At 44.1% G+C, this 10,591-nt stretch overlaps 11 non-coding genes across 11 annotated transcripts; all 11 read left to right on the plus strand.

Annotated features, from left to right (window-relative positions):
- The first annotated feature begins 428 nt into the window (after positions 1–428).
- On the plus strand, positions 429–501 carry trnak-uuu (transfer RNA lysine (anticodon UUU)). Its single transcript has one exon. It is a non-coding gene; the product is annotated as a tRNA-Lys (tRNA).
- A 279-nt stretch (positions 502–780) lies between these two features.
- On the plus strand, positions 781–862 carry trnas-cga (transfer RNA serine (anticodon CGA)). The gene has a single exon. It is a non-coding gene; the product is annotated as a tRNA-Ser (tRNA).
- A 344-nt stretch (positions 863–1,206) lies between these two features.
- Positions 1,207–1,288, plus strand: trnas-uga (transfer RNA serine (anticodon UGA)). The gene has a single exon. It is a non-coding gene; the product is annotated as a tRNA-Ser (tRNA).
- Positions 1,289–1,533: 245 nt separating this feature from the next.
- Positions 1,534–1,615, plus strand: trnas-aga (transfer RNA serine (anticodon AGA)). Its single transcript has one exon. It is a non-coding gene; the product is annotated as a tRNA-Ser (tRNA).
- Positions 1,616–1,963: 348 nt separating this feature from the next.
- Positions 1,964–2,045, plus strand: trnas-cga (transfer RNA serine (anticodon CGA)). The gene has a single exon. It is a non-coding gene; the product is annotated as a tRNA-Ser (tRNA).
- A 553-nt stretch (positions 2,046–2,598) lies between these two features.
- trnas-cga (transfer RNA serine (anticodon CGA)) lies at positions 2,599–2,680 on the plus strand. Its single transcript has one exon. It is a non-coding gene; the product is annotated as a tRNA-Ser (tRNA).
- Positions 2,681–3,339: 659 nt separating this feature from the next.
- On the plus strand, positions 3,340–3,421 carry trnas-aga (transfer RNA serine (anticodon AGA)). The gene has a single exon. It is a non-coding gene; the product is annotated as a tRNA-Ser (tRNA).
- Positions 3,422–3,685: 264 nt separating this feature from the next.
- Positions 3,686–3,757, plus strand: trnah-gug (transfer RNA histidin (anticodon GUG)). Its single transcript has one exon. It is a non-coding gene; the product is annotated as a tRNA-His (tRNA).
- Positions 3,758–3,885: 128 nt separating this feature from the next.
- trnas-uga (transfer RNA serine (anticodon UGA)) lies at positions 3,886–3,967 on the plus strand. Its single transcript has one exon. It is a non-coding gene; the product is annotated as a tRNA-Ser (tRNA).
- Positions 3,968–5,409: 1,442 nt separating this feature from the next.
- On the plus strand, positions 5,410–5,481 carry trnah-gug (transfer RNA histidin (anticodon GUG)). Its single transcript has one exon. It is a non-coding gene; the product is annotated as a tRNA-His (tRNA).
- A 507-nt stretch (positions 5,482–5,988) lies between these two features.
- On the plus strand, positions 5,989–6,061 carry trnak-uuu (transfer RNA lysine (anticodon UUU)). Its single transcript has one exon. It is a non-coding gene; the product is annotated as a tRNA-Lys (tRNA).
- Positions 6,062–10,591: the final 4,530 nt, after the last annotated feature.

The raw sequence follows: 10,591 nt of genomic DNA on the forward strand, positions 1-10,591 counted from the left end.
AATAAAACGACAGCAACATCTTGTACGGCTCATCAAGATTGGGATTTGATAGTTTTTTTTCCAAGTCGCCCAGTCCTTTTTGGCTGTCCCTTTGTGGCACATTTTCCCCACTCCATCTGCTTCTGGAGAGTTCCTTTATGCACAGCTCTTTTCAAGACTGATGCTAGCACAGTTCCAAAAGGCCCAAGCGAAATGTGCTTTTGGCCATGCTTTTGGACCATGGCTTTGGTAACACCTAATGACTTCAATGTCTTTCACGGTGCAGCTCAGCAGTGGCATGGCACAGCTTTGAAACGCCGTTTCCTGGAGGACGACTGCATCTGTTTTTTTAAGAGGACGCAGGTCTGTGCTGTGATGAGAAAGTGTTGTCGGGGGGCAAGGGGCTTGCAGAGGGCCAACTCCGCAAACAGGTGCTTCTGCAGACAGGAGCCCGGATAGCTCAGTCGGTAGAGTATCAGACTTTTAATCTGAGGGTCCAGGGTTCAAGTCCCTGTTTGGGCGAAGGCCTGTCTGTTTGTCAGAGACCTTGTTGTTATTTTCATATCACTTGGTTGCTTTCCATTGTGGTGTGGCCTGCGAGAGCACGTTGCTCTGAATTCAGATCATCAGCTTGTGTGGAAAGAGTGCCCATGAAGTTAGCTGAGTGTATTAGATTAGAGAGCTATGCTGTCCCTGCTTCCCAGAGATTGTACGGAAAAATTGTACAAGAGCTAGCACAACCTCTGCTGTATCTAGTGTTGCCCACATCCGGCCAACAGAGCAGACAAGTCAAGGCCAGGTGTAGTCGTGGCCGAGAGGTTAAGGCGATGGACTCGAAATCCATTGGGGTCTCCCCGCGCAGGTTCGAACCCTGCCGACTACGTCGGTTGGTATATCCACTAAGTTTACTTGCTTATTTTGCTCATTGCCCCCTAACGGAAATGCCGTCCTCCTCTGAATCTCGCAAACAAACCAGTGTCCCTTAGTGTCCAGGTAGCTGCAGAGCTTATCGGTGAGCGAGCGGTGTGCTGTGATCGTATAGTGGTCAGTACTCTGTGTTGTGGCCGCAGCAACCCAGGTTCGAATCCCGGTCACGGCAGCCTGTTCCTGTTAACTGCAAGCAATACTTGGGCCGCTTTTTACAACCTCAGGCCATTTTTGCCCCAACTGTGCTGCGTTCAATGTTGCCCAAATTCAGCAGAAAAAGTCAACGGGCTGCCACCATGCGTAGTCGTGGCCGAGTGGTTAAGGTGATGGACTTGAAATCCATTGGGGTCTCCCCGCGCAGGTTCGAACCCTGCCGACTACGGAACTGCCAGCTGCTTTTTGCTTTTTCTCTCTGTGAGAGGAACTGTGGCTTTTACTCTGAATTCAGATCATCAGCTTGTGTGGAAAGAGTGCCCATGAAGTTAGCTGAGTGTGTTAGAGAGCTATGCTTTCCCTGCTTCCCAGAGATTGTACGGATAAGTTGCACAAGAGCTAGTGCACCTTCCTCTACCCCTGTTGACCCTGTGCTTGGTTGCCACCTCAGCAGGAGAGAGAAAGCAGACGTCTGTAGTCGTGGCCGAGTGGTTAAGGCGATGGACTAGAAATCCATTGGGGTTTCCCCGCGCAGGTTCGAATCCTGCCGACTACGTTGTTTGGCACGTCCACTTATGTTGTTGTTCTCTTTTCTTTCAAGCCTCCTATACGTAATTGCAATCCTCCTCTGCATCTCACAAACAAGCCCCTGTCACTTAGTGACCAGGCAGCTGTGGGTGAGCGACAGTGGTTTGCCGCGACCGTACAATGATCCGTACTCTGTGTTGTGGCCAGAGAAATCCCAGTTTGAATCCCGGTCACAGCAGCGCGTACCTGTTAACGGAAAGCCATGCTGGGCTGAGTTTTCGTCACCTCAGGCCATGGCTGGAATTCTCACCCCAACCTCTGCTGTATCTAGTGTTGCCCACATCCGGCCAACAGAGCAGACCAGGCAAGGCCAGGTGTAGTCGTGGCTGAGAGGTTAAGGCGATGGACTCGAAATCCATTGGGGTCTCCCCGCGCAGGTTCGAACCCTGCCCACTACGTAGGTTGGTATTTCCACTAAGTTTACTTGCTTATTTTGCTCATTGCCCCCTAACGGAAATGCCGTCCTCCTCTGAATCTCGCAAACAAACCAGTGTCCCTTAGTGTCCAGGTAGCTGCAGAGCTTATCGGTGAGCGAGCGGTGTGCCGTGATCGTATAGTGGTCAGTACTCTGTGTTGTGGCTGCAGCAACCCAGCTTCGAATCCGGGTCACGGCAGCGTGTTCCTGTTAACTGCGAGCAATGCTTGTGCCGCTTTTTACAACCTTAGGCCATTTATGCCCCAACTGTGCTGCGTTCAATGTTGCCCACATTCAGCAAAAAAAGTCAACGGCCCGTTGACTTTTTTTTGCTCGTACAATGATCCGTACTCTGTGTTGTGGCCAGAGAAATCCCAGTTTGAATCCCGGTCACAGCAGCGCGTACCTGTTAACGGAAAGCCATGCTGGGCTGAGTTTTCGTCACCTCAGGCCACGGCTGGATTTCTCACCCCAACCTCTGCTGTATCTAGTGTTGCCCACATCCGGCCAACAGAGCAGACCAGGCAAGGCCAGGTGTAGTCGTGGCCGAGAGGTTAAGGCGATGGACTCGAAATCCATTGGGGTCTCCCCGCGCAGGTTCGAACCCTGCCGACTACGTAAGTTGGTATTTCCACTAAGTTTACTTGCTTATTTTGCTCATTGCCCCCTAACGGAAATGCCGTCCTCCTCTGAATCTCGCAAACAAACCAGTGTCCCTTAGTGTCCAGGTAGCTGCAGAGCTTATCGGTGTGCCGTGATCGTATAGTGGTCAGTACTCTGTGTTGTGGCCGCAGCAACCCAGGTTCGAATCCGGGTCACGGCAGCGTGTTCCTGTTAACTGCGAGCAATGCTTGTGCCACTTTTTACAACCTCAGGCCATTTATGCCCCAACTGTGCTGCGTTCAATGTTGCCCACATTCAGCAAAAAAAGTCAACGGGCTGCCACCATGCGTAGTCTTGGCCGAGAGGTTAAGGCGATGGACTTGAAATCCATTTGGGTCTCCCCGTGCAGGTTCGAACCCTGCCGACTACGGAACAGCCAGCTGCTTTAGCTTTTTCTCTCTGTGAGAGGAACTGTGGCTTTTGCTCTGAATTCAGATCATCAGCTTGTGTGGAAAGAGTGCCCATGAAGTTAGCTGAGTGTGTTAGAGAGCTATGCTTTCCCTGCTTCCTAGAGATTGTACGGATAAGTTGCACAAGAGCTAGTGCACCTTCCTCTACCCCTGTTGACCCTGTGCTTGGTTGCCACCTCAGCAGGAGAGAGAAAGCAGTTGTCTGTAGTCGTGGCCGAGTGGTTAAGGCGATGGACTAGAAATCTATTGGGGTTTCCCCGCGCAGGTTCGAATCCTGCCGACTACGTTGTTTTGCACGTCCACTTATGTTGTTGTTCTCTTTTCTTTCAAGCCTCCTATACGTAATTGCAATCCTCCTCTGCATCTCACAAACAAGCCCCTGTCACTTAGTGACCAGGCAGCTGCGGGTGAGCGACAGTGGTTTGCCGCAACCGTACAGTGATCCGTACTCTGTGTTGTGGCCAGAGATATCCCAGTTTGAATCCCGGTCAAAAACCAGTGTCCCTTAATGTCCAGGCAGCTGCCGAGCTTATCGGTGAGCGAGTGGTGTGCCGTGATCGTATAGTGGTCAGTACTCTGCGTTGTGGCCGCAGCAACCCCGGTTCGAATCCGGGTCACGGCATCGTGTTCCTGTTAACTGTGAGCAATGCTTGTGCTGCTTTTTACAACCTCAGACCATTTATGCCCCAACTGTTCTGCGTTCAATGTTGCCCACAATCAGCAGAAAAAGTCAACGGGCTGCCACCATGCGTAGTCGTGGCCGAGAGGTTAAGGCGATGTACTTGAAATCCATTGGGGTCTCCCCGCGCAGGTTCGAACCCTGCCGACTACGGAACAGCCAGCTGCTTTTGCTTTTTCTCTCTGTGAGAGGAACTGTGGCTTTTGCGACTTTTAGTTGCGGGCCTGCGTGTTTAATCCCATATTAAATAATTCAAGTCCAGCGAATAGTCGCAATTTAGCTTTTTTTTGTAGTCCCTACACTCTGATGTTGCCTAGAGAAACGTTCAATAAATCGACAGCAACATCTTGTACGGCTCATCAAGATTGGGATTTGATAGTTTTTTTTCCAAGTCGCCCAGTCCTTTTTGGCTGTCCCTTTGTGGCACATTTTCCCCACTCCATCTGCTTCTGGAGAGTTGCTTTATGCACAGCTCTTTTCAAGACTGATGCTAGCACAGTTCTAAAAGGCCCAGGCGAAATGTGCTTTTGGCCATGCTTTTGGACCATGGCTTTGGTAACACCTAATGACTTCAAGGTCTTTCACGGTGCAGCTCAGCAGCGGCATGGCACAGCTCTGAAACGCCGTTTCCTGGAGGACGACTGCATCTGTTTTTTTTAAGAGGACGCAGGTCTGTGCTGTGATGAGAAAGTGTTGTCAGCCGGTAAGGATATAACTGCCTGAATGTAGATTATACCGGTTTTTAACCAGTTTTGATAAAGACGGCTGAGACTACACTCAGCCTCGGATAAGAAACAGATTATACTTTAAGTGTGTGTGTTCTATTTGATTGTGGATCCGTTTCACAGATCTGGAGTCAGCTCTAAACAGTCTAGTGGATGTCTGACGTTCATGCTTGAGATACTGTTCAGAATTGTACGCACGCACCCCACGTGGAAATTTTCCTAGTCTATCTGTGTTTTATCCAATCAGGTTAGAACACCTTTATGCGTGACGCAGTTAATGACCTTATGTGAGAGTATAATTGTTATTGACTTGTAATTGTAAGCAGAGCGCCCTTGGAACTCATGGCGAGTGTTGAAGCTGGCTTCTGCTGATGTAACTGCAAACCATCTTCAGTAAACTTTATTTATTTATTTATTTAAATCTCTGACTCCGGCTCTTCTTTGTCTGACAGACTGGTCATTCTTTGGGTTAAACTGCATACCATCCCTACAAGCGACATCTATTGCTGGTGAGCTCTTGCTTGCTCTACATGTCATCGGGCAGCACGACCAATGCGCCAGGCAAGAGCACAATGGAAGGGTCAAGCTTCGTAGTCGTGGCCGAGTGGTTAAGGCGATGAACTAGAAATCCATTGGGGTCTCCCCGCGCAGGTTTGAATCCTGCTGACTACGTCCAGGCTGCGCGCAGGATTTAGTTTGTGACTTTCTGTGATTGTTTGCAACTCCAGTGTTTCTTGGGAAAAGGGATGTGCTGGTAGGGTAAAGCGACAAAAATAAAACCGCAGCGTGTGCCAGCTGACTGCCCTGGGGGCCCTCCATTTTCAAGGATGGATGACAGAGAGTGAGGCTCCAGCGGCTGACCCGTGGCTCGCCGTGATCGTATAGTGGTTAGTACTCTGCGTTGTGGCCGCAGCAACCCTGGTTCGAATCCGGGTCACGGCAGGCTTTTCAAGGTGGCATTGGCGTTGCACTCTGTGATGCCATCCATAATCTCCAGCTTCCTTTTGGTGCAGGCTGTGCTAATGGCACGTCCTGAATGTTTACGTTTCCTAAAGTGTGGAAGACTAGGGATTCGATATGAGCAACGGGACCTTTGATGCCAGCATGCTGTGGAGGTAAGCGTTGATCGAGTCACGCTTCTAAGGCATGGAAGGAATTGTTTCAATGGTTAAGTCTCCATTTATTGCCACAACAACAGAAAGACCTTCTGCAGTTGTCATTGATCTTTTTAATGTCTCCCACATCACATGGAGTCCAAACTACTGTGTTTTACTCATGTCTACACCTACAACAACCATAAACCCAACCTCACAGTAACCCGTTGTGTTTTAGCAACATCTACACCAACCATAAGTTTAAACCCCACCTCACGGTAAACTTTTGTGCACCGTAAAGGTCTGCGCCGACCACAACCCGAAACCTTGCCTACTTCCGAGGCCCCGCCGTGGAGCCCGGATAGCTCAGTCGGTAAAGCATCAGACTTTTAATCTGAGGGTCCAGGGTTCAAATCCCTGTTCGGGTGTGTAAGGCTCTTCTTGTGGAGCCGCAGCTTTTGCCAGTGAGCTATTGCTTGCTGAAAGTTTCAGCTGGATGCACAACACGTGTACTAGGCATGAGGACATAGAGAGCACAGGCAGTCTTGTAGTTGCGGCCGAGTGGTTAAGGTGGTGCATTAGAAATCCACTGGGGTCTTCTCGCGCTGGCTCGAGTCCTGCCGACCACGTGCTCGTTCTCTTCCTTTTTAAACTTGCAACAGTCATCAAATGTTTGCAATTCCAGCGTTACTTGGGAAAAGCAACGTGCTGGTAGGAGAAGAAAAACAACAGCATGCGCTCACTGAACCGAAAGGGGCAAATCAGAGGGAGGAACATGCCGCACAGGGGCCACAACGGCTGTCAGGTAACTCGCCGTGATCGGATTGTGGTTACTACTCTGCATTGTGGCCGCAGCAACCCAGCTTCAGATCCGGGTCACGGCAGGCTTCCTTACGGTGACATTGGCGTCACGCCCCCTGTTTTGTACAGCCCACTTTTTAGTGCACGCTGCAACTCTGACACTTCACAAGCGCTTAAATCTAATCTAATGCCCGAGTGATCCTGGATAACTCAGTCGGTAGAGCGTCAGACTTTTCGTCTGACTTTCCTGGGTTCAAGTTCCTGTTTGGGCGTGTAAGACAACTTTTGTAGAGCGTGGAGGATTCGGACTCATACCTTCCTATCCATCTCAGCATGAATCAACGTTTATCCTTTCCTCATCATCTTGTTTCTCATTATTTTTATATAATTATTTGATTGTTTGAATGAGTAATTAACTTTGAATTGATTTTAACTAATGAGTAAGTTAACACATTGCTTAACATGAGAATGTTCAGTGCGTTTGCCTGTCTCTTTATAACTTTTTCAGGAGCCACCAAACTAGGTCAGAGGTCACGGAGACCTTGAGTGGAGCTGAGGGCTGAGGACCGGAAGCAACTGTCTCCATTGTTATTTCTATGAGTTAATACTATCTAAAATGTCTTAAGGGATTTTGCTGTTTTTACGGTTAATTCTTTTAAGGTGATTCTACTTTTTATTCAAGATAGACTTTGTGTGCTAAGGATATAACTGCCTGAATGTAGATTATACCAGTTTTAAACCAGTTTTGATAAAGACGGCTGAGACTACACTCAGCCTCGGATAAGAAACAGATTATACTTTAAGTGTGTGTGTTCTATTTGATTGTGGATCCGTTTCACAGGTCTGGAGTCAGCTCTAAACAGTCTAGTGGATGTCTGACGTTTATGCTTGAGATACTGTTCAGAATTGTACGCACGCACCCCACGTGGAAATTTTCCTAGACTATCTGTGTTTTATCCAATCAGGTTAGAACACCTATATGCGTGATGCAGTTAATGACCTAATGTGAGAGTATAATTGTTATTGATTTGTGATTGTAAGCAGAGCGGCCGAGGAACTCATGGCGAGTTGTTGAAGCTGGCTTCTGCTGATGAAACTGCAAACTATCTTCAGTAAACTTAATTTATTTATTTATTTAAATCTCTGACTCCGGCTCTTCTTCATCTGACAGACTGGTCATTCTTTGGGTTAAACTGTATACCATCCCTACAAGTGTCCATTTCATTCAGCACATTTAAAATTGGTAGCATCCACGTTTTTGGACATGCTTTAAACCAGGGTTACTGCAGGTTTTACCAAATTAAATTTAAGATTTCTTTAAGACATTTTTAAGACCATTATGACTTACAGTTAAGATTCATAAAGGCTAAAGGCTAAGGCATTTTTAAAATGGCCCAGATGGAAAAGATTTTTATTTGCCCTATCAAAAAAATATTATAATTTAAAACATTTATTAATACAATAATAAATGAATTTAAAAAACTATATTTTATATATTTCTTAGCAAAAGATTTTAAATATTGTGTAAAAACAAGCAAGCTTTACTTGTATCCATACACCTTTTCCAACATAGACTTTCTTTATAATAATTATAAAAAAATGAACAAATGTTTAAAAGTTTTAAAAACTATAATAAACTAAATTATGCACAACAATCTGTCCAGGTCGATGTCCTCAGCAGTAAATACATGGAGCATGTTTAAACAAATGTTATTGTGAGGAAAATAATTAAACCATTATGATAAATAGAGTTAAATGACCTTTTTGAATGAAAAGTTGAAAGTTTTATTGAGATGGATTGTTGGTGATTGTATGGGTTTTGGTCAAATTGGGTAGCAAAACATGAACAAAGGAAAATGAAGACTTGTTTAAAAATATTTAAGACCTGCAACACAATATTTAAGTAAATTAAAAAAAGAGTTTTTAAGGCCTAAAATTTAGATTTTGGAATTTAAGACATTTGAAACCCTGTTTTAACACAATAGCACAATAGTTGTATAAAGGGTTAAAATAATATTTCCAACAGCAGGAACATGATCTAGCATCGAATAAAAACCTAAAACTTTAGAACTTTAACTTTAAATCGATTTATATCTGTAAATGTTTTAAAACACAAACCTTAAGCGCTGAAGCGGCGCCGCCTGATGACGTCACACGCCACGCCAAAATAAAAGTCTTTTTTGTTTAGCTTTTTTTTTGCCACTTACTGTTGTAGTCATGACTTATTGATACATTTCTCCCACGTTTTTTACTTTACACTATATCTAATCTCTCTCTCTCTCTCTCTCTCTCTCTCTCTCTCTCTCACAAACCTTTAATATAAACATTTAAGACAATTTTGAGAATTTTTTTTAATCCAGTTCATGATGACGTGCATGTCTAAAACCAGAGATGTATAGTAACGAAGTAGAACTACTTCACTACTGTACTTAAGTACTAAAAGGCAGTATCTGTACTTTACTGGAGTATTGTTTTTTTCTCCTACTTCCACTTTTACTTAAGTACATATTTTCGATGAGTTTAATACTTTTACTCCGATAGATTTTTTTATGAGCTGCACCGTTACTTGTTACTAGAGGTGACAAAATGGTCGATATCGGTTCAGTAATAGATCATAACGGGTTATTACGTACTGACGTCATTTATCTCCTATGTGCGGTGTCGCAATACTATGGCGAAGGACGGAGGCGCGAGGGCGAGTGAAGGCGGCACAGAACACGAGCCGCTATTTCACTACTACAGAGAAATGTTGTGAGACTCCATCTCTGCCTCTCTCACTTTGGACATTTGACCCGCTGGCCTGTTTGTGAGGTAACTTTATAGATTACCTGTGATAACCGCGTATTATACATACATAGACTGAAACCGCAGCTGTTCTTCCCGCCATCAGTGAACAACGCTTTCATTTCTAAAGCCGATAGCAGCCCTTTCTGTTGATAAGGTGAAGACAATAACCAATCAAAGGGGTGTAAGACCTCGCCTGTCAGCGTTTAAAAAGCAGGCGGGAGAATATTTACATTAGTTTATTTGCTATAAATGCTCATGCTGTCTTCTGTGCATGAGTTTTGTTTGATACATTCAGAAAGAGTGTTTTCTTTGAGCGGGTCAAATTAAGGGTACAGTTCATATATCTTACTGCTGTATTAAAGGACACAATTGTATTACAAGTAACCATTTAACTGTCACACCAAGAAAAAAACCAATAGAATTTTTTTATTTATTGCATTTCTTAACTCCTAATGTCGCTAGTTAACACAATCAATACATTTTCCCCCAACACATCCCATAATTTCTAAAATATCAGCCTCTACCAAATGGTTGAGATGTTGGTTTATGGTAAAAGTACCAGAATGAATAAATATACTATAAAAATATGAAGTTTAAGACCAATTTAATTAAAACATAATCAAAATGAAACATTTTTGAATACTAAATCATAGCCATAAGCCATAAAATATTTCAGATTTTCATTTAACACAGTAATATACACGTTTTCTTTTTTTTACAATAAAATCAAAATCAAGTGAATTAGAACGTTCGTTTACAGCGTTTACAACCAGTAATTTGTGCTCCGAAAATGGGTTTCAATAGCGTTTTGAGTGGATTATGGACTGTTTTTGTGACACACAACTTTGAAAGGTGTGTGTTAAAGCTGCTATAATCTGTCAGATCTGTGGTTCATGCGTGAGAGAAAAACAGTATTGTAAGTCATGTTTCTTTTCGTTCTGCTTAATGACGTGCCCCCAAAAAAGAGATTTAAAATAAACAAAACAATATGATGTCTTTTGACTGCATTCTTTAATAACTACATTACACAATACTTGTACTTTTACTTTCAGTACTTGAGTAGTACATTTTGAAATAAACTACTTGCAATACTTAAGTACAAAAAATGTTCAACTTCTACTCAAGTCACTTTTTGATAGAGTACTTGTACTTTTACTTAAGTCTGGGTCTCTAGTACTTTATACATCTCTGTCTAAAACACATTACTTCCTTTTAAAGTCCAAATCTCATCCTCATAATTATGACCTCTTCTTTTCTATTTCTACAACTTCATAGGCCTATACAGGGTTTCTTTTTTTCATTTGAATTGTCGTCTCTTATTATCTGTGTTCCACGTTTCCTGCCATTCTTTAGCAATATCTTCAGTAATA

The sequence above is a fragment of the Danio aesculapii genome, chromosome 4 (genome assembly GCF_903798145.1).
Source record: "Danio aesculapii chromosome 4, fDanAes4.1, whole genome shotgun sequence".
Lineage (NCBI taxonomy): Eukaryota > Metazoa > Chordata > Actinopteri > Cypriniformes > Danionidae > Danio > Danio aesculapii.